Here is a 20,393-nt window from a genome sequence, read left to right as displayed (position 1 = left end):
GCTCGCTCACCAGAATTAAGAGGCAATCCTTCTCTTCTGCAGTATCCCAACGCTCTTCCTGCAGCCACTCATTCTCATTAACAGCTGCTTGCAGAGCCTGTTCTGAAGCCATTAGCTTCTTCTGTAGCCTTTTTGCTACTGCCGCTGCATCCCCCCAAACCTTTTCCGTCAGTGTCTGAGAACCTACCATGGACTGCTCCACCCTTGTGTTTGTCCCTACCTTCAGTCTGTTTCATCTCTGTGCCAACCATTTCATCCTTCACCTCCCTGCAGCACCTGACAGAGTGTGTTGGTGGAGGGTCTGGAAGGTCCACAGCCATCCCTGCCACCTCCACGTTGCCTGCCTCACGTGGGTTTGTGCCAGAGGACACCTTCTCCTTTCTTTCTACCTTCTTGGGGCCCTGGCCCCTCCTTTTGCCACTCAGCAATTTCCTAAGCAAGCCTGTGTTTTGATATGGCCTGTTCTCTGCATCCAAAACAAAGAACTCTTGTCCCCATCTTGGCATTAGGCGACGCTTGTACATTTTCTCATGCCCTGCTCTCCTGGGCTAACCTTCTCAGCACAGCCCAGGTATGCTCTCCGTGTCTGCTCTTTTTGTTCATGGGCATAGCAGACCCTGGATTGATTTCCCTTTGCAGGATCTCTCACAGGTATTCCTCCTGCTGTGTCTGTAGCTCCGCCTGCACTTCTTTCTGCTTCTGTTGGTTTTCTAGGAGCTGCTGGAGAAACCCCTAGACCTGCTTTGGCTGCTTAACCAGTCCCTGGAACTGAAGTGGGAAATCCAGTGACAATCTCGGTCCCTCAATACACCCGCTTGGGAGGACAGACTTTCCTTCAGCAACCAAGACTTCCATCAGCCCTCATGGATCACAGGGAGAATTCAATTCTCCTGACTATGCCAGGTCACCACCTTTAGTCCACTCTTCTGGGGCCCAGCTTGTCTCACACTAAAAGTCCAAAGAGGTCTTCCCACAGAAAGAAGTCCTTCTGCCATTGCTGGGGCTCCTGCTCAGCCTGTAGCCCCATTGCTGGGCTCAGAACCCTCTCCGGGTGTGTGTACGCTCCTTTCTTTGGGGGCAGTAGGGGAACCCAGTCCCACCCTGACATTCGTAGCAGCCCAGAGCCCTGTACCCAACAGCTTGGTCTGCTCCTTTCTCTTTGCTGCAGTTTTCCCTGGGCACTTCCTACCTCTCTTCTCAAGTTCCCTTCTAGGCTTTCCTTGATGCTCTGAACTTCCTACCTCGTTCTCATTCCTGTTGATACCCCAGCTGGGCCGTATCACCACTGGCTCTTTAGGGGGAGGTAGATGGTGCCTCTCAGCTAGGGCTCATTCTGTAATCAGCTTAGCTAAGCCCCAGGTTGTGCAGCCCAGGAGAAAGCACCCTGGTACAGGCCTGCTCTGCCCAGTCCTGCTGTTACTGGGCTTGGGTCCTTCCTCCCCATTTGTGACGTTATTGATATAATCTGGGACCATATAGAACATGGTTGCAAGCAAAGTCCTGTAGTGGCACCAAATCTTATGTAAAGGGGATTACCGTATATAAGGTGTCTAAGACCAGGTTATGGGTTGCTGGTTATGATTATGCTGTCTATATGTCTGTATTATTTTGTAGTTGAAGTTACGAGTATTGGCTCTATAGTGTCTGTATTTCAAATTTGTCCTGTGCTTCTGGGAAACATCCCAGACAAGTTGGTGTTAGCTCTGCCTAGCCTGCTTGATGGCCCATTAAGGACCATCAGCTACACAATTGACCCATTGAGAGAAGGCAGATACGCCTTGTAACTCAGCAAAGTATGCAGGGACTGGCCCATGGGACTCCAGACTCCATTTTGCTGTAATTTTCCACAGTAAGGACACCTGGAAAAGCCTATAAAAGACCGATGCCTCATCTCCATCTGGTCTTCAATCCTGCTTCCTACCTCTGGAGGGACTTTGCTACAAACTGAAGCTCTGAACAAAGGACTGTTGACCCATCCCAGCTGTGGATGTACTCCAGAGACTTGATTTAAACCTGCTCCATCACTGCTAAAGTTTACTCCATCACTGCTACAAGCCTGAACTAAGAACTTTGCCATTACTGTATGTAATTGATTCCATTTAACCAATTCTAGCTTTCATCTCTATCTTTTTCCTTTTATGAATAAACCTTTAGATTTTAGATTCTAAAGGATTGGCAACAGCGTGATTTGTGGGTAAGATCTGATGTGTATATTGACCTGGGTCTGGGGCTTGATTCTTTGCGATCGAGAGAATCTTTTTCTTTTACTGGGGTGTTGGTTTTCATAACCATTCATCCCCAGGATGAGTGGCACTGGTGGTGATACTGGGAGACTGGAGTGTCTAAGGAAATTGCTTGTGGGACTTTGGTTTCACCCCACTGGCTAACCACAAGTCCTCTTTGTCTGGCTGGTTTGGTTTGCCTTAGAGGTGGAAAAACCCCAGCCTTGGGCTGTAACTGCCCTGTTTAAGCGATTTGTCCTGAATTGGCACTCTCAGTTGGGTCCCGCCAGAACCGCATCGTCACACCATTTCAGACCTGGTTTCCAGAGGGGCTAAGTACACACAGGTCCCACTGACTGGAATTGGAGTTTGCTTGTTCTGGTGACTCTGACATTCAGGCCCTTCATCATTCAGAGGCTGACAGGTGTGGTGAGGGGGCTGGAGAAACTCCACTGCTGAGCGGAAGGAGGTCAAAGAGTTGGGATTCTGGGAGCTGATGGGCTTGTTTGCCCTGCTGCAGGAAGTGGAGCTGGAGACCGGAGATGCCATGTGCATGAGACTACCTGATGCTCTCTTCATGCCCGAGGGACTGGAGCCTCCTGCCGGAAACGCTCTCAGGAGTCCAGGTTCGAGGATGTCTCTGGGGAGCCCTTTCCTAGGAACAAAACCAGGATGGAACAATGATGGAGACATCTCTGTCCCAGAGCTGGGAGCCAGGGACAGGGGAAGCTCCCAGCCAAGTTATGCATCGGGGATCCCCAAGAGACCAACACACCCCAAGGAGTAAATGGCTCTTACCTCCATGAGGGAGGGGGCTCTTCCATCTCAGCCTCTTTGAGACCCAGCACTGCTTGGTTTGATGGGATGAAGTGACCTGTTCCCACTGCCCCCCGAGGTAGCTCAGCTGCAGGATGCGTCTGTCTGGGAGGCTGTGCCAGATCTCAGGGCCATGAAGACAGCTGGGAAGGAGGCTCCTATTCATTTCACACCCTGAGACCCCATAAAAGGGCCAAGGGGAGAATAAAGGCCACCAGGTGAAGCTGGCCCTGAGTCTCTGTCCCATCCCCACTTCCTCAAAAGTGGAGCTTTCCGAGCTTCAGTGGGGCTAGGGACTGTGGCCCTGACACAAAGGCACTTCTGCACCACATGGGGCAGGGAGAGCTCTGCCTGGGAGCAGGGGGAATGGGATGGGGGTCAGGCCAAGGAAAGGGGGGAGGGGAATGGGAGTGACTGAGGGAAAGAGCTCCTGCCCCAGATGAAGGAATTTGAGGGGCAGAGGGAAGGACCCTGCTCCACAGAGAGGGGAGAGAGTTTCTGTGAGTGCCAGGGGGCCCCATTTCAGAGCAGTATCTGCAGCAGGGAGCGGGAGTTCCTGGACTCTTCACAGGCACAGCCCCTGCAGCGCCTAGGGGACCTGGCGCAAGTGCCGGATGATGCGGAGCTGGCGCATCATGTTGGCTGTGACGTCCTCCTGCTGCAGGGGAACGAGAACCCTGTCAGAGACTCAGACACCCCCCAGGAATCAGGGGGAATTAAGGACACCTGGACCCAGCAGCATTTCAACCCAGCACCTGCCCACCTCTGAGGGATGGATTCACCCCCAGCATGGAGTCTTGTCGTCCTATCTAGTGACCTCCAGTGCCAACCCCCCTCCTTGTAGGGCGAGCTCCTGCCACCTCCCCCTCAGTGCCCTGACAGCTGTTCCACCTCCAAACCGCAGCTCAAGTTCTTTAGAACACCCTCCTCCACCCCCACCCAGGTTGGGCAGGGAGGGGGCTGGGTGGGAGGGGATGGCACAGGAGGGTTTCTGGCAGCAGTCAAGTGGGGTGTGGAGAGGTTGAGACCTTTCCCCAAGTCACCCCAGTGACTAATGCTGAAGCCACAGGATGGCAGCCCTGGTGAATGGGGCAGGTCAGCAGCCCCTGCTGACTGAATCCTCCCGTTCTCTCTAGAGTGGACCCAGCCCTGCCCGGCAAGTGGACAAGCTTCCCCCACCCATGTGCCTCAGCCCTGCCCGGTCAGTCGCCATCACCCATCAGTCCTAGAGGATAGGAGCTAGAGCTAAACCCTTCATTTTCTCTGCCCGCAAGGGAGCCTGGAGCAGAAGGATGTGGGCAGGGCCCTCCATGAGGATTTGCTTCCCCAGCTGCTCCAGGATGACAGGAAGGCATGAATCTGGAGCATGGTCCCCTTAAAAGCCCAGAGTCACCACTGAACCAGGAGAAGAAGAACTTGACTCAACCCAGGCTCATTCTCTACTCTGACTCTGCCTTCCCAAGAGGAACACTCCTAACCCACAGCCCCTGCAGCAGCAGATCCTATAGCCCGTTGGAGACAGCCCACCTATGCCTGGAGTCAGGAAGCTGGGGTCAGAGGCCACTTATGTCAAACTCAGGGAGGGTGATGGTGGATCTAAGCAGGGTCGTGCTGCTCCTAATGGCCCTGGCTCTCTCTTGCCACACCCTGAACACGATCCAGTAGTTCTTGTGCTATGGGGAAAGGAGAGAGCTCAAGATCAATGGGCAGGTGCATGTGTTGTGCTAATGAGACCCTCCCCATCCCCAGGGGGCTGAGACATTGTGTGCGGGGTGGAATATCTGATTCATTGATCGCAGAGCTTTAGAAGGGGATTGTTGCCCCCAGTATGATGCTTGTATCCTGCAGGTCACAATTTGTCATTGTCTCTCTGGATTGGGACAATGCTCGGTGTCGGGGCTGGTCCCATCTTCCCTGAACTCCTGATTCCTGAACAGCTCACCAGGAAGGAGACAGACCCCTCCCCCTTCCCTGGCTCTCAAGTCCTTGGATGGGTGAAGGAACTGAGTGTGAGCACAATCCCCTCAGGAATCTCAGGGCCCGTCAGAGAGAAGGGCTGATTCTCTGGGGTCCTCCGGTTTCTCTAGGAAGGACCCTGTGACTCTTCTCTGAGGACCATCTTCTGGATCTCACAGGAGGGGTTCAGACTCTCACTCCCCAAGTCAGCCAGGGTCCCTGTGGTTAGAGTGCAACAGAACCAGGCAGAGCTCTGGGTGAAGTTCCAGCTCCTTCCTCTGTTCTTCAAGGAGAAAGAGCCTGACACTGCATTGCACTGACTGCCCTGACCAAGGAGGGCTCACTGGGGACCCAGCTAGGAGGATAGACTGGAAAATGGATCTAAGAGTTAAGGTAAAATTGCCCCCACCCCTCTCATCGGGCTCACCTCCAAGATGTAGTGGAGCCTGTCGGTGTCTGGGGACTCCGCCAGCAGGGTCCCCAGCATGGCATCCAGGAGGTCTGGCAAGACTCTATGCAGATCCTGCAAAGCAAGGGAGAGCCATGGGTCAGAGTTAGGGAATCTGGGGCTACACCTGCCACAGGATGGGAAGAGGGGACTCTGGGAAGCACTGGTGAGACCCCCAAACACATATCCTGGCCTCTCTCATTCACATCCCATTGCGGGCAATTAGCAAGGATTTGTGGCAGGATGACAGCTGGCTCTTCAATCCATGACTTTAGCATGATCTACCTGGACTTGGGTGGCGTCCTTCTCCATGCCCAGAGTGAAGACGGCATGCAGGGCAGCTCACAGGAGGTGCGTCTCCAGCTCTGGCTCCAGGACAGGTGTCATGGTGCTGGCAAGAGAGAGGACCCGGCATTAGACTGTGCAGTGTGGGGGTGGGACTGGTAACAACGTGGACATGAAACTGCAGGGAAATAGGCAGAGGCTGGCAAGAATGGAAACTGAGGCACCGAGCCAGGGAATGACAAGGCCAAGGTTTCCCAGACGGACAGTGGCAGGGCAGGAATAGCGCCTGTTCTCTGGACCCTGCTGCCCCTCCTGTATCTGTTCCTGGGAGTGAGTCTCTCCCCAAAGCCATTGCAATGTTACTGGAATGAAAAGAACACCGCAGCCAGGAGAGAGGAAACCTTCCCACCACCTCTGCCACGGAGCCACCCTTGGGAAGTGACCTGGGAGCGGGAGGGGCAGTGACTCCCAGCCCTGGGCTGGAGCAGCACCAGGGTTAGGGGAACCGGGTGGGAGGGTCTCAGTACCTGCGGTTGCTCACAGCAATCTGGGAATTAGTGTGGACGTCACCGGGTGCAGAGTTATCAGGCAGCTCCTCAATGAGCTCCTGTGAGACCCAAAGGAGACAAAGGAGCGTGTGAGATTTGGGCCTCACTGACACTTCCCACTGAGGAGATTACACAGCCAGCACCTCACACAGCCAGCAGGATCCCCCCACCTGCCTCCCGCTCCTCCGATTCCTGCCCACTGGTGACCAAGCTCAGAATTTCTCCCATCTCTTCTCCCCAATCTTCAGCCCCAGCAATCCCTGCCCTGAGCTGCCCCTCCAGCACCAGCCATCCCCCATCCATTGGCCCGGGGAGACCCCTGCCCCTCCATGTCTCTGTCCTCCCTCCAGCTGCCAGGTGCCGTGTCTCACTCACCACAATCCTCTCCACCACAGCCGCCTTGCAGCAGTGCAGATGCAGCGTGTCCTGCCCTCTCTGCTGTGCAGCGAGACACACGGGGTGGATGGCGTGCAGGAACATGAGCTGCTGGGCCTCATCCTGCACCCACTAGGAGTGGGGTTATGGGAGAGAGAGACAATGAGCCAGGGATGTCGGATGTTCAGGGTTGCCAGCTGTCCCTCGCCCTCCTCCTCGCTCTGCAAGCCCAAGGCAGGCTGGAGAGGGTGGTGACCTGAGGAGTTACCCTGCCCAGCCAGCAGGCAGGGTGACGACACTGGGTGATCAACTGGCTGTGAAAACAAGAGTCTGTCTTATTGCCACAGGATGAAGAAACTTGGCCCGCAGCAGGGGGTGCAGAACACTGCCCTAGTGCGGGGGTGACAGCGCCTCTCAACTCCTGACATCCTGGCACTTTACACACCTTCCTGGAGCCTCCCAATGCCCTGGGCTGTAGGGACAGGACCCCAACCCTACTGATGGAAAATGGGTCTGGGGAGAGGAAGCTACTGCCTCAGGATCACACCAAGTGTCAGAGGCATGGCTGGGACCCAGCAGTCCTTATTTCCAGGCCCCTTCACTAACCACTGCTGCACACTCCCTCCCACAGCTGGACTCTTGGAATATGGGCTTTCAACCAGCTGTGCACCCACATTATACTAATTGCATCTAGACCACATTTCCCTAGTTTGCTTGTGAGAATGTCCTACGGGACTGTGTCAAATGCCTTATTGACACCAAGGCCTGGTCTACACTACGCGTTTAAACCAAATTTAGCAGCGTTAAACCGATTTAACCCTGCACCCTTCCACACAACGAAGCCCTTTATATCGATATAAAGGGCTCTTTAAACCAATTTCTGTACTCCTCCCTGACGAGGGGAGTAGCGCTGAAATCGGTATTGCCATGTCGGATTAGGGTTAGTGTGGCCACTATTCGACGGTATTGGCCTCCGGGCACTATCCCACAGTGCACCATTGTGACCGCTCTGGAAAGCAATCTGAACTCGGATGCACTGGCCAGGTAAACAGGAAAAGCCCTGCGAACTTTTGAATTTCATTTCCTGTTTGCCCAGAGCGGAGCTCTGATCAGCATGGGTGGTGATGCAGTCCCGAATCCAAAAAGAGCTCCAGCATGGACCGTAAGGGAGATACTGGATCTGATCGCTGTATGGGGAGACAAATCTGTTCTATCTGAGCTCTGTTACAGAAGACAAAATGACAAAGCATTTGAAAAAATCTCCAGGCTATGATAGACAGAGTCCACAGCAGGGACTCAGCACAGTGCTGCATCACAAGCATAACAGAAAGCCAAAGAATCAAATGAACGCTCATGGAGGGAGGGAGGGGGTACTGAGGACTCCAGCTATCCCACAGTCCCCGCAGTCTCCGAAAAGCATTTGCATTCTTGGCTGAGCTCCCAATGCCTGAAGGGTCAAAAACATTTTCCCAGGTGTTTCAGGGTGTATGTATTCAATTTACACCCTTCCCCCTCCCCCAAAAGAAAAGGGAAAAAAATCATTTCTCGCCTTTTTTCAGTGTCACCCTATGTCTACTGCATGCTGCTGGTAGACGGGGTGCTGCAGCGCTGAACACCAGCATCCCCTTCCCAGTGGCAGACAGTGCAAAATGACTGGTATCCATCGTCATCATCAGCCTGTGAGTGCTCCTGGCTGGCCTCGGTGAGGTCGGCTGGGGGCGCCTGGGTAAAAATGGGAATGACTCCCGGTCATTCCCGGCAGACGGTACAGAAGGCTTGGTAACTGTCCTCATCATAGCAGCTGGAGGCTGAGCTCCATCAGCCCCTGCCTTTCATGTCTAAAGAAGATTCTGTACTCCCTGGACTATCATAGCAGCTGGAGGCTGCGCTCCTCTCCCCCTCCACCCTTTAATGTCCTGCCTGGACTATCATAGCAGCAGGAGGCTGCCTCCCCCTCATTTTATCTCACTAAAAACTCAGTGTTTCTTATTCCTGCATTCTTTATTACTTCATCACACAAATGGGGGGATATTGCCATGGTAGCCCAGGAGGGTTGGGGGAGGAGGGAAGCAATGGGTGGGGATGTTGCAGGGGCACCCCCTAGAATGGCATGCAGCTCATCATTTCTGTGGGATCTCTGGGGCTCTGACCCGGAGCAGCTGTGCTCTCTGGTTCTCTACTACACTTGCCCCTTATTCTAGGCAGGACTGACTCTATTTTTAGACAAAACATAAAGAAGGGAATGACCCGAGGAGTCATTCCCATTTTTGTCCATGCGCCCCCGGCCGACCTCAGTGAGGCCAGCCAGGAGCACCCATGACAGCAGCAGACGGTACAAAAGGCTTGATAACCGTCATCGCCAATTTCCAAATGCAAACAGTGCAAAATGACTGACAACCATCATCTCATCGCCAATTTACAGTGGCAGACAGTGCAATAGGGATGGTAAATGTCTCTGCTACCTTGCAAAGGCAAATGAATGCTGCTGTGTAGCACTGCAGTACCGCGTCTGTCAGCAGCATCCAGTACACATACAGTGACAGTGACAAAAGGCAAAACAGGCTCCATGGTTGCCATGCTATGGCGTCTGCCAGGGCAATCCAGGGAAAAAGGGCGCGAAATGATTGTCTGCTGTTGCTTTCACGGAGGAAGGATTGAGTGACGACATTTACCCAGAATCACCTGCGACACCGTTTTTGCCCCATCATGCATTGGGATCTCAACCCAGAATTCCAATGGGCAGGGGAGACTGCAGGAACTATGGGATAGCTACAGGATAGCTACCCACAGTGCAACGCTCCGGAAATCGAGACTAGCCTTGGTACATGGACGCACACCGCCAAATTAATGTGCTTAGTGTGGCCGCGTGCACTCAACTTTATACAATCTGTTTTTAAAAAACGGTTTCTGTAAAATCGGAATAATCCCGTAGTGTAGACATACCCCAAGATAGATCACATCTACTGTTTACCCACCTCCACTAGGCCCGTAACCCTGTCAAAGAAGGAAACAGGATTGATTTGGAATGATTGTCCTTGACAAATCCGTGCTCACTAGTCCTAAGAACCAAATTATCCTGTAGGTGCTGACAAACTGATGGTTTAATAATGTGTTCCAGTATCTTTCCAGGTATGGAAGTGAGGCTAGCTAGTCTGCAAGTCTCAGGTTCTCTTTTGTCCCCTTTTAAAAGATAGGTCCTGACTTGTTAATGGATGGGAAGATGTTCTTTTTGGGGGATCTCAAAGGAGAACTGGGGCACAGCACCTGGCTTGTTAAGGCCACAAAAATGGAGGCAGGAACCTCTTCAGTCCTGCTGGCCAAGAACCCCAGGTACCTAAAAGAGTGGGACTCATATCCCTGAATGGGCTTTAAAAAAGGCAATGGTTAAAATTCGGCCCCGACCATTTCTTGTTTCCACAGACTAGACATTTTAGAAAACCTTAAAATTCCTTGGTGCTAAACACTGTGAAACTCCCCTTCCTCCTTCACAAAGGGCTTTTACGCCCCTTATCTCACCCAGACTCACGACTGCCCAGAGTTCGAGAATTGTCCCTGTTCCCATTGGACAGCAGGGGAACCTGAGGTAATTTAGCAAGTAATTTAGAAGAACTAGAATGTTAGTACTGCTCAGAGACAATTAATGGAGAAAAGCATCAACATTCGTCAAACATATAATTGGTTATGACTTACTCGCTTGGTCTTAAAAGAGAACAACAAAGACCTAAGTCTCCTCCCTGTCAATAACCCCCTGCTCAGCCAATCGGGGTAGAGACTGAGGAGCAGGAGGCTGAGGGTTCTCACCAGAGAGCCCAAAGAATGGCACAGGTCACCACGGAAAGGGAATAAAATTCTGCCACCTCAATCTAGTGTTTGCTGTGCCTGGAATTCAGCTGGCACCAGATGGCTCATACCGAACAGGTTCCAAACCTCTGAGGCCCTTACCTTCTAAACAGAGACGTTTTACCTATTTAGCTAGAAAAGGAAAGGAGAAAACTCCGAAAAGGGTCCTCCTCGCACTCATGTATGTTTACCTGAATTCTCTCTCAGTCCTCAAGGAGAGATCTCGAGAAGGAGACTTGCTACAGAAAAGTCACAGGGGTCTCTGAGGTTGCCCCTGCCCTGCATCCCTGTCCTACCTGGCTCATGTCAGGGTGTCATGTGAGGTCACCACCTCCAAACCATCTTTGCCCAATACCCTGAGGCCCTGGCAAAGGCTCCTGTGATGTCACTGCCAAATTCATCCTTTCCCTGCAGCGCTGATGTCCTTCCCTGCTCAGCCCCTTCGAGTGTTTGAGCTGCTTCCCCTGACTCGCCCCATTAAATGACTCTTCATTGTGGGGATCAAGCAGGCTACATAGTAAAATATCAGAGGCTGCTCTCCATGAGATACCGAGGTTTTCATAAATTAGTAGACTGTGTGGCCAGAAGGGATGATTAGAGCATCTAATCTAACTCCCTGCTTATCCTAGGCCTCTTGTATGTCTGAAGAGCTGGGGTTTGGGGTTTCTGGGTTTTTTGTATTTTTTTTGGACTACAGCATCTTCCAGAAAGGCATCTTGTCTTCATTAGAAGACAGCAAGAGATGGAGAATGCATGAGTTCTCTTGGTAGTTTGTTCCAATCATGAATCACCCTCTAACAAATCTGGGTCTTATTCTAATGAGAATTTTGCTGATTTCTGCTTCCAGCCAGGGGGTCTTGTTATGCCTTTTTCTGCTAGATAAAAGAGCCCTTTCATACTCAGCATTTTCTCTCCAGGGAGTCAAGCAACTCACTCCTCAATCTTCGTTTGTATAAATTAAACAGATTGAGCTTTTTCAATGTCTCACTATAAGCCGTCATCTCCATCACACAAATATGAATATTTTCTGCACCCCCTCCAGTTTTTTAACATAATTTTCAAGATGTGGACACAAGAACTGGCTTCAATATTCCAACATCAGTCTCACCAGTGCTGGATCACCTCCCTTTCCATACTCACTACACTATCCATCCAAGGATGGCTTTAACCTTTTTGACCACAGCTTCACATTGACAGATCATGTTGAGCGGCTTGTTCACTATGGCCCCTAAATCCTTTTCTGAGTCACTGCTTTCCAGGGGACAGTCCCTGACCGTAAGGCCTGACTTGTTTGTTCCTGGAAGCATGAGTTTCTATATGACTTTATTAAAACCTAATTATTCAGTAAGTATTTTGGAAGAATTAGACCATTAGAGAGAGAATCGTGAACTGTTCACCAACAACGAATAGAGAGAAGCAGGAAGAGTAATCATATATATGATCGGTTAGGATTTGTTTGCTTGGTCTTAATAGAGAACAAAAGGACCCGAGTCTCCTCCCTCTTAATATTCCCGTGCTCTCCCAATCAGTGCTGAGACTCTGAGAGGCAGGAGGTTCAGAGTTCTCGCCAGATGGTCCAAAGATGGCCCAGGTCACCACCAGAGGGGATCACTCTCAGAGCACTATTCCAGCCCCAACTATTTGTGAGGGCTGTCCACAATGAGAAATGGAGAGCAACTCCCTATCCCCACCCCACTCCACACACACACAGAGTTCCTGATGGTGGGAGGGGAAACAGGGGAAAGGACAAAAGAAGCAAGAGTAAAAGAAAAAGGGGGGGAGGGATGGAGGAAAATGGAAAACCAAAAGGACAAACCGTAATGTCCCCAGTGACTCTAAGGAACAAAATCCTAGGTAGGGAATAAAATTCTGCCACCTTAAGCTAGTGTTTTCCACCCCTAGAATTCAACTGGCGCCAGAGGGATGAGACTGAACAGGTTCCAAATCTCTAGGAGGCTCTAACCTTCTAAACAACGATGTCTCTTTTCTAGCAAAATCAGTAAAAGAAAATGAGAGAACTCCAAAGAAGTTCCTCCTCGCGCTCACATGTATGTGAACCAGAATTCTCTCTCAGTCCTCAAGGAGAGACCTCGAGAAGGAGACTTGCTGAGGCAAAGCCAGAGGGGTCTCCGAGGTTGCCCCTATCCTGTGCCGCTGTCCTGCCTGGCTGATATCATCTCTCTGTGAGGTCACCACCTCCCCATCACCTTTGCCCAATAGACTGGGGTCCTGCCAAAGGCCCTTGTGATGTCACTGAGACACCAACCCCCCCTTCAGGGCTAATGTCCTGCCTCTGGCCTGGCCAGCCATATTGGATGTTTGAGCTACTCCTTGTGGATCAACCCACTCAAGGAGTGTTCATTCTAGGAAGCAAGTTGGCTACAGTTTTTCATAAATTACCAGACTCTATGGCCAGAAGAGACAATTAAAGCATCTAATCTGACCCCGTGCATATCACCGGCCCCTTGTACAGCACAGGAGCTAGTTTTTTAACAGATCCTGTCCAGAAAGGCACCTAGTCTTCCTTAGAAGACATCAAGAGATGGAGAATCCCCACAACTTCTTTTGGCAGTTTGTTCCTGTGGTCAATCATCCTCACTCTTGAATGTGTGCGCCTTATTTCTAATATGAATTGGTCTCTTTTCAGTTTCCAACCACTGGGTCTTCTTATGCCTTTCTCTGCTAGATTAAAGAGCTCGTGGTAGTTTGTTCATTTGGTGAATCCTCCTTCCCACTCAGGCTCATGACTGCCCAGACTTGGAGAATTGCCCCTGTTCCCATTGCACAGCTGGGGAGCCTGAGGTACAGAGAAGGGAAGTGACCTACACAAGGGCCTACAGAGCAAGGCAGTGGCAGAGCCAGAAAGAGAAGCCACCAGTCCTCACTCCTCTTCTAACACACAACAAACCCCCCAGAGGCAGGGATAGAGCCCAGGAATCAAGATGCTGGGGAAATTTCATTAAAACCGTCTCTCTCAGAAAATCCCATTCAGGCTAAACCAAGAATATTAAAGGAACTGGCACATGAAATTGCAAGCCCATTAGCAAGAATTTTTAATGAATCAGTAAACTTAGGGGCTGTACCGTATGACTGGAGAATTGCTAACATAGTTCCTATTTTTAAGAAAGGGGAAAAAAGTGACCTGAGTAACTATAGGCCTGTTAGTTTGACATCTGTAGTATGTAAGGTCTTGGAAAATCTTTTGAAGAAGAAAGTAGTTAAGGACATTGAGGTCAATGTTACTTGGGACAAAATACAACATGGATTTACAAAAGGTAGATCGTGCCAAACCAACCTGATTTCCTTCTTTGAGAAGGTAACACATTTTTAGACAAAGGAAACGCAGTGGATCTAATTTATCTTGATTTCAGTAAGGCATTTGATACGGTTGCACATGGGGAATTATTAGTTAAATTGGAAAAGAAGGGGATCAATATGAAAATTGAAAGGTGGATAAGGAACTGGTTAAAGGGGAGACTACAACGGGTCATACTGAAAGGTGAACTGTCAGGCTGGAAGGAGGTTACTAGTAGAGTTCCTAAGGGATCAGTTTTGGGACCAAACTTATTTAATCTTTTTATTATTGACCTTGGCACTAAAAGTGGGAATGTGTTAATAAAGTTTGCGGATGTATTGCTGGGAGGTACTGCTAACACAGAGAAGGACCAGGATATTATACAGGAAGATCTGGATGACCTTGTAAACTGGAGTGATAGTAATAGGATGAAATTTAATAGTGAAAAGTGCAAGGTCATGCATTTAGGGATTAATAACAATTATTTTAGTTATAAGTTGGGGACACATCAGTTGGAAGTAACAGAGGAGGAGAAGGACCTCGGAGTATTGGTTGATCACAGGATGACTAGGAGCCGTCAATGTGATATGGCCATTAAAAAAGCTAATGCAGTTTTAGGATGCATCAGACGAGGTATTTCCATCAAAGATAAGGAGGCATTAGTACCTTTATACAAGGCACTGGTGAGACCTCATCTGAAATACTGTGTGCAGTTCTGGTCTCCCATGTTTAAGAAGGATGAATTCAAACTGGAACAGGTACAGAGAAGGGCTACTAGGATGATCAAAGGAATGGAAAACCTGTCTTATGAGAGGAGACTCAAAGAGCTTGGCTTGATTAGCCTAACCAAAAGAAGGTTGAGGGGGGATATGACTGCTCTTTATAAATATATCAGAGGGGTAAATATTAGGGAGGGAGAGGAATTATTTAAGCTTAGTATCAATGTGGACACAAGAACAAACGGATATAAACTCGACACTAGGAAGTTTACACTTGAAATTAGACGAAGGTTTCTAACCATTAGAGGAGTGAAGTTCTGGAACAGCCTTCCAAGGGGAGTAGTGGGGGCAAAAGACCTATCTGGCTTCAAGACTAAGCTTGATTAGTTTATGGAGGGGATGGTATGATGGGATAGCCTATTTTTGGCAATTAATTTGGCAATTGATCTTTGATTATCAGCAGGTAAGTATGCCCAGTGGTTTGTGATGGGATGTTAGATGGGATGGGATCTGAGTTACTACAGAGAATTCTTTCCTGGGTCCTGGCTGGTGAGTCTTGCCCACATCCTCAGGGTTTAACTGATAGCCATATTTGGGGCCGGGAAGGAATTTTCCTTTAGGGCAGATCGGCAGACACCCTGGAGGTTTTTCGCCTTCCTCTGTAGCATGGGGCACGGGTCACTTGCTGGAGGATTCTCTGCAGCTTGAGGTCTTCAAACCACGATTTGAGGACTTCAATAACTCAGACATAGGTTAGGTGTTTGTTACTGGAGTGGGTGGGTGAGATACTGTGGCCTGCATTGTGCAGGAGGTCAGAACAGATGATCATAATGGTCCCTTCTGACCTTAAAGTCTATGAGTCTATAAACCAGTTTGATTCTTGAAATCATAACAAGTGGGATGAAAATTCTTTGCAAAAATAGTTTGTTGCAAGACAAAAGCATCTCCTGTTTGTCACAGTGTGTTAAATTGTCTCGTCGCTCACAAAGAGGAAACACTTAGACCTCAAAAATTAGAGAAAATCCTTCAGTCTGAGCTAAGTACTTGCTACTCTTAACAATTTCAAAATAATAAACTACAAATAAAATAGAATAGTTCAGCTATTCTATTAGGTCATAATCTGATCTGAGTAAACGTGATAGAACACCTCGTATTATGCACTGCTCCTTGTGACACTCTCCAATGGATCCCCATCCTCCACCCACCATGAGGTAGGGAGCAGGGGCAGCTCCAGGCACCAGCACACCAAGTGTGTGCTTGAGGCGGCAAGCCGCGGGGGGTGCTCTGCCAGTCACTGCGAGGGCGGCAGGCAGGCTGCCTTCGGCGGCATGTCTGTGGAGGGTCCGCTGGTCCCATGGCTTTGGCGGACCTCCCACAGGCTGCCGCCGAATCCACGGAACCGGGGACCTCCCGCAGGCAAACTGCCGAAGGCAGCGGGCCTGCCGTGCTTGGGGCAGCAAAATGCCTACAGCCGCCCTTGGTAGGGAGGAGCGGATTGTTATCCCTACTTGAAAGAGGGAGAAGCTAAGGCTGAGAAAGGAGAATTGACTTGTCTTAGGTCACACAGCCAGTCAGGGTGGCAGAGTTGGAAATAGGACCCAAGAGCTCTGACTTTCAAACTAACCATCATATCTTGAATTTCATACATTGAATAACCTGAATAAAGTGCTCTCAAATGTGCTCCAGACCAACGACAGTGCATAGTAATTATTCAGCAAGTATTTTAGGAGAACTGGAATATTAGAGAGAATCATGAACTGCTCAGAGACAATTAATGGAGAGAAGAATCAAAATTCGTCAAACTGGTTATGACCGGTTATGACATATTTACTTGGTCTTAAAAGAGAACAACAAGGACCTGAGTGTCCTCCTCCCTGTCATTAACCCCCTGCTCAGCCAATCAGGATAGAGCCTGAGGGGCGGGAGGCTAAGGGTTCTCGTCAGAGAGCCCAAAACTATGGCCCAGGTCTCTGGTGGGGATCACTGTCCAAGCACTAGTTCAGCCCCACATTTTTGGGTGGACCTCCCACAATGGGAGCTGCAGAGCAAACCCCCTTCCCCCGCAACACACACACACACACACACACACACACACACACCTACCTACCTACCTCCTGGTGCTGGGAGGGGAAAACGGGAAAGGACAAATGAAGAAAGAGAAGAGAAAGGAGGGAGAGATGGAGGAAAATGGAAAACCAAAAGGACAAACCCTAATGTCACCAGTGACTCTAAGGAACAAAATCCTAGGTGGGGAATAAAATTCTGCCACCTTAAGCTAGTGTTTTCCACCCCAAGAATTCAACTGGCACCAGAGAGATGAGACTGAACCGGTTCCAAACCTCTCGGAAGCTCTTACCTTCTAAACAGCAATGTCTCTTTTCTAGCAAAATCAGTAAACGGAAATGAGAAAACTGCAAAGAGGTTCCTCCTCGCGCTCACGTATGTGAACCAGAATTCTCTCTCAGTCTCCAAGGAGAAACCTCGAGAAGGACACTTGCTGAGGCAAAGCCAGAGGGGTCTCCGAGGTTGCCCCTATCCTCTGCCCCTGTCCTTCCTGGCTGATGTTATCTCTCTGTGAGGTCATCACCTCCCCATCACCTTTGCCCAATAGACTGGGGTCCTGCCAAAGGCCCTTGTGATGTCACTGACACACACACCCCTCCCCTTCAGGGCTAATGTCTTGTCCGTGGCCAGCCATATTGCATGTTTGACCTACCCCTTCTGGATCAACCCACTCAAGGAGTGTTCATTCTAGGAAGCGAGTTGGCTACAGTTTTTCATAAATTAGCAGACTCTATTGCCAGAAGAGACAATCAGAGCATCTAAACTGACCCCCTGCATATCACAGACCCCTTGTGTAGCACAGGCGCTAGTTTTTGACCAGGTTTTGCCATAAGGGGGAGGTGAGTTAACCACAAGGGCACCCAGTGAGTTTATATCACAAATGCATACTCGGAAGAATCCAATAGAAACTTGGATTTTCCAGTCTCTTCTTTCTAGGAGTCCCCAGAGCTAAGGTAAAACCCCTGCTGCCCCTCCCCATTCTGCTCACCTCCAAGATGTGCTGGAGTTTGTGCTGTCAGCAGGATCTAGAGCTCCTCATCCATGTTCTCTGGGCAGTCCTTGTTCAGAGTCTGCCAGCGGAGGGAGACCAAGGGTCAGGGTTATGGAATCTGGGGCTACACCTGCCAGGGTGACAGCTGGCTCTGCAGTCCTTGCCCAGAGCAACTCTCTGCAGAGGGCCTGGTGCACAGCAGGGTAGGGAAGAGCCAAGCTGCTAGGGAAGGGAGCTGGGCTCCCTGGCAGAGTCCAGGAACCGAAGCACAGCATCCGCAAGGAAGGAATTCCCCACAGAGGTGTATCATCATCTCCCAAGGAGGGGGAGTCTCCCCCTGACACTTGATTAATTCTGTGGCCTGTTCCCATCTGCACCCACCGCACCCCCAACTTAGCAGTTCCAGCTACCGAAGAGAGCAAGGACCAGAGGCCTTCCTGCTCCTGGGACAGAGGAGTGGGTTGATGATCTACCTGGAGGTGAGTGTTGGCCTTCCCCATGTCAATGGTCTATATTCCATTCAGGGCAGCGCACAGGAACTGCGATTCCCGTTCTGGATCCAGGGGCTGACAGGAGACTGTACATGAGACCTTGCAGTTTTAGGGGCGACACAGGCACTAACATGGGCATGGAACGTTGAAGAATAGGGCAGAGACCTGTGTGGGGCAAGGAGGGCAGGGATTTGGGAAGCAAGAGCAGAGGATCAAACGCTTTCTTAATGTGGGTCAGGATGATCCCCATTTCAAAGCTAGAGAGAGTGAGGCACCAGGTGGGAGGGTGACCTGGACAGGATCACGTTACCACTCAGTGGCAGGGCTGCAGTACAACCTGTTCCCTGCTCTCATCACTGGACCCTGCTGTTCCTTCTGTATGACCACTCCAGCCATCCTCTCCCACAGGCCATCCCCACCACTCTCCAGTACCATAATGGAAGGAGGCTTGTAACAGAGTTAACTCACCGATAGGTGCCCCTTCCTGGCCAGGCCTGGTGTCACAGCTTTCTTGCTGGGCTAGCACCCTCGCCGATAGTCGCTCTGGCAGTTTTTGGCTGGGAACTCAGCCCTTCAGCCAGGTGACCATCTTTTAGCCCACTCCTTCCTGGGTTGCACTCATCGCAAACTAAAAGTCCAAAAATGTCTTTAACAGAAACAAGGTCTTCCGTCTCCTTGGGAGCTCTTTCTCAGCCTGGCTTTGGCTCGGCCTGCCCTTGCTGGCCTTGGTAGCCCTTTCTGTGGCCTTGTATGTCCCCTTCTTTAGAGACCATGGGAGAACCAGTCATACCCTTGTACAGCCTGGGCGCTCGGTGTCTCCAGCTCCCCTGCCAGCTCGCTCACCAGAATTAAGAGGCAATCCTTCTCTTCTGCAGTATCCCAACGCTCTTCCTGCAGCCATTCAGTCTCATTAACAGCTGTTTGCAGAGCCTATTTTGAAGCCTTTAGCTTCTTCTGTAGCCTTCTTGCTACTGCCGTTGCATATGCCAAAAACTTTTCCGTCAGGGTCTGAGAACCCACCGTGGACTGCTCCACCCTTGTGTTTGTACCTACTTCAGTCTGCTTCATCTCTGTGCCAACCATTTCGTCCTTCACATCCCTGCAGCACCCGACAGGGTGTGTTCGTGGAGAATCTGCAAGGTCTACGGCCATCCCCGCCACCTCCACGTTGCCTGCCTCACGTGGGTTTGTGCCAGAGGACACCTTCTCTTTTCTTTCTACTTTCTTGGGGCCCTGGCCCCTCCTTTTGCCACTCAGCAATTTCCTAAGCAGGCCTGTGTATTGATATGGCCTGTTCTCTGCACCCAAAACTAAGAACTCTTGTCCCTATCTTGGCATTAGGCCACGCTTGTACACTTTCTCATACCCTGTTCTCCTGGGCCAACCTTCTCAGCACAGCCCAGGCATGCTCTCCGTGTCTGCTCTTTTTGTCCATGGGCATAGTAGACCCTGGGTTGATTTCCCTTTGCAGGATCTCTCACAGGTATTGCTGCTGCTGCATCTGTAGCTCTGCCTGCACTTCCTTCTGCTTCTGTTGGTTTTCTAGGAGCTGCTGGAGAAACCCCTAGACCTGCTTTGGCTGCTTAACCAGTCCCTGGAACTGAAGTGGGAAATCCAGTGACCAGCTCGCTCCCTCGATACACCTGCTTGGGAAGACAGAACTTCCTTCAGCAACCAAGACTTCCATCAGCCCTCATGGATCACAGGGGGAATTCAATCCTCCTGACAATGCCAATCAGGAATGAATCTACTCATCTTTATGTGCCCCACCCCAGCAGCCAGACATGGCATCACAGCCCTCTCGCTGGGCAAGCGTCCCCCATCTATGGTCGCTCCAGCACCACGGCACCTCCGGCCAGGTCACCACCTTTAGTCCACCCTTCTGGGGCCCAGCTTGTCTCACACTAAAAGTCTAAAGAGGTCTTCCCACAGAAAAATCCTTCTGCCCTTGCTGGGGCTCCTGCTCAGCCTGCAGCCCCCTTGCTGGGCTTGGAACCCTCTCTGTGTATGTGTACGCCCCCTTCTTTGGAGCCAGTAGGAGAACCCAGTCCCACCCTGACACTGGTAGCAGCCTAGAGCCCTGTACCCAACAGCTCGGTCTGCTCCTTTCTCTTTGCTGCAGCTTTCCCTGGGCATTTCCTACCTCTCTTCTCAAGTTCCCCTCTAGGCTTTCCTTGCTGCTCTGAACTAGGCCTCTGGGAACTGTCTGCAGCCCTGTGGGACAGGAGGGCCTCACAGAAGGCACTTAGGGGACTCTCCTGCCCTTCCCAAGAGCGAAAGCACCCTGTCCTAACAACATAAGTCTGTGATGAGTTAATGCTTGTCATTAATCAGCCATGCTAA

General features: G+C 50.7%; 1 protein-coding gene across 2 annotated transcripts in view; it reads right to left on the bottom strand.

Annotated features, from left to right (window-relative positions):
* LOC123364843 overlaps positions 1-20,393 on the bottom strand; it is a 70,347-nt gene that overhangs the window by 47,716 nt on the left and 2,238 nt on the right. The gene's annotated exons all lie outside the window — the stretch shown is intronic.

This window comes from Mauremys mutica, chromosome 2, assembly GCF_020497125.1.
Source record: "Mauremys mutica isolate MM-2020 ecotype Southern chromosome 2, ASM2049712v1, whole genome shotgun sequence".
Taxonomy (NCBI): Eukaryota; Metazoa; Chordata; order Testudines; family Geoemydidae; genus Mauremys; species Mauremys mutica.
The sequence above is the reverse complement of the archived record's forward strand: the minus strand, read 5'-3'. Positions and strand labels throughout refer to the sequence as shown.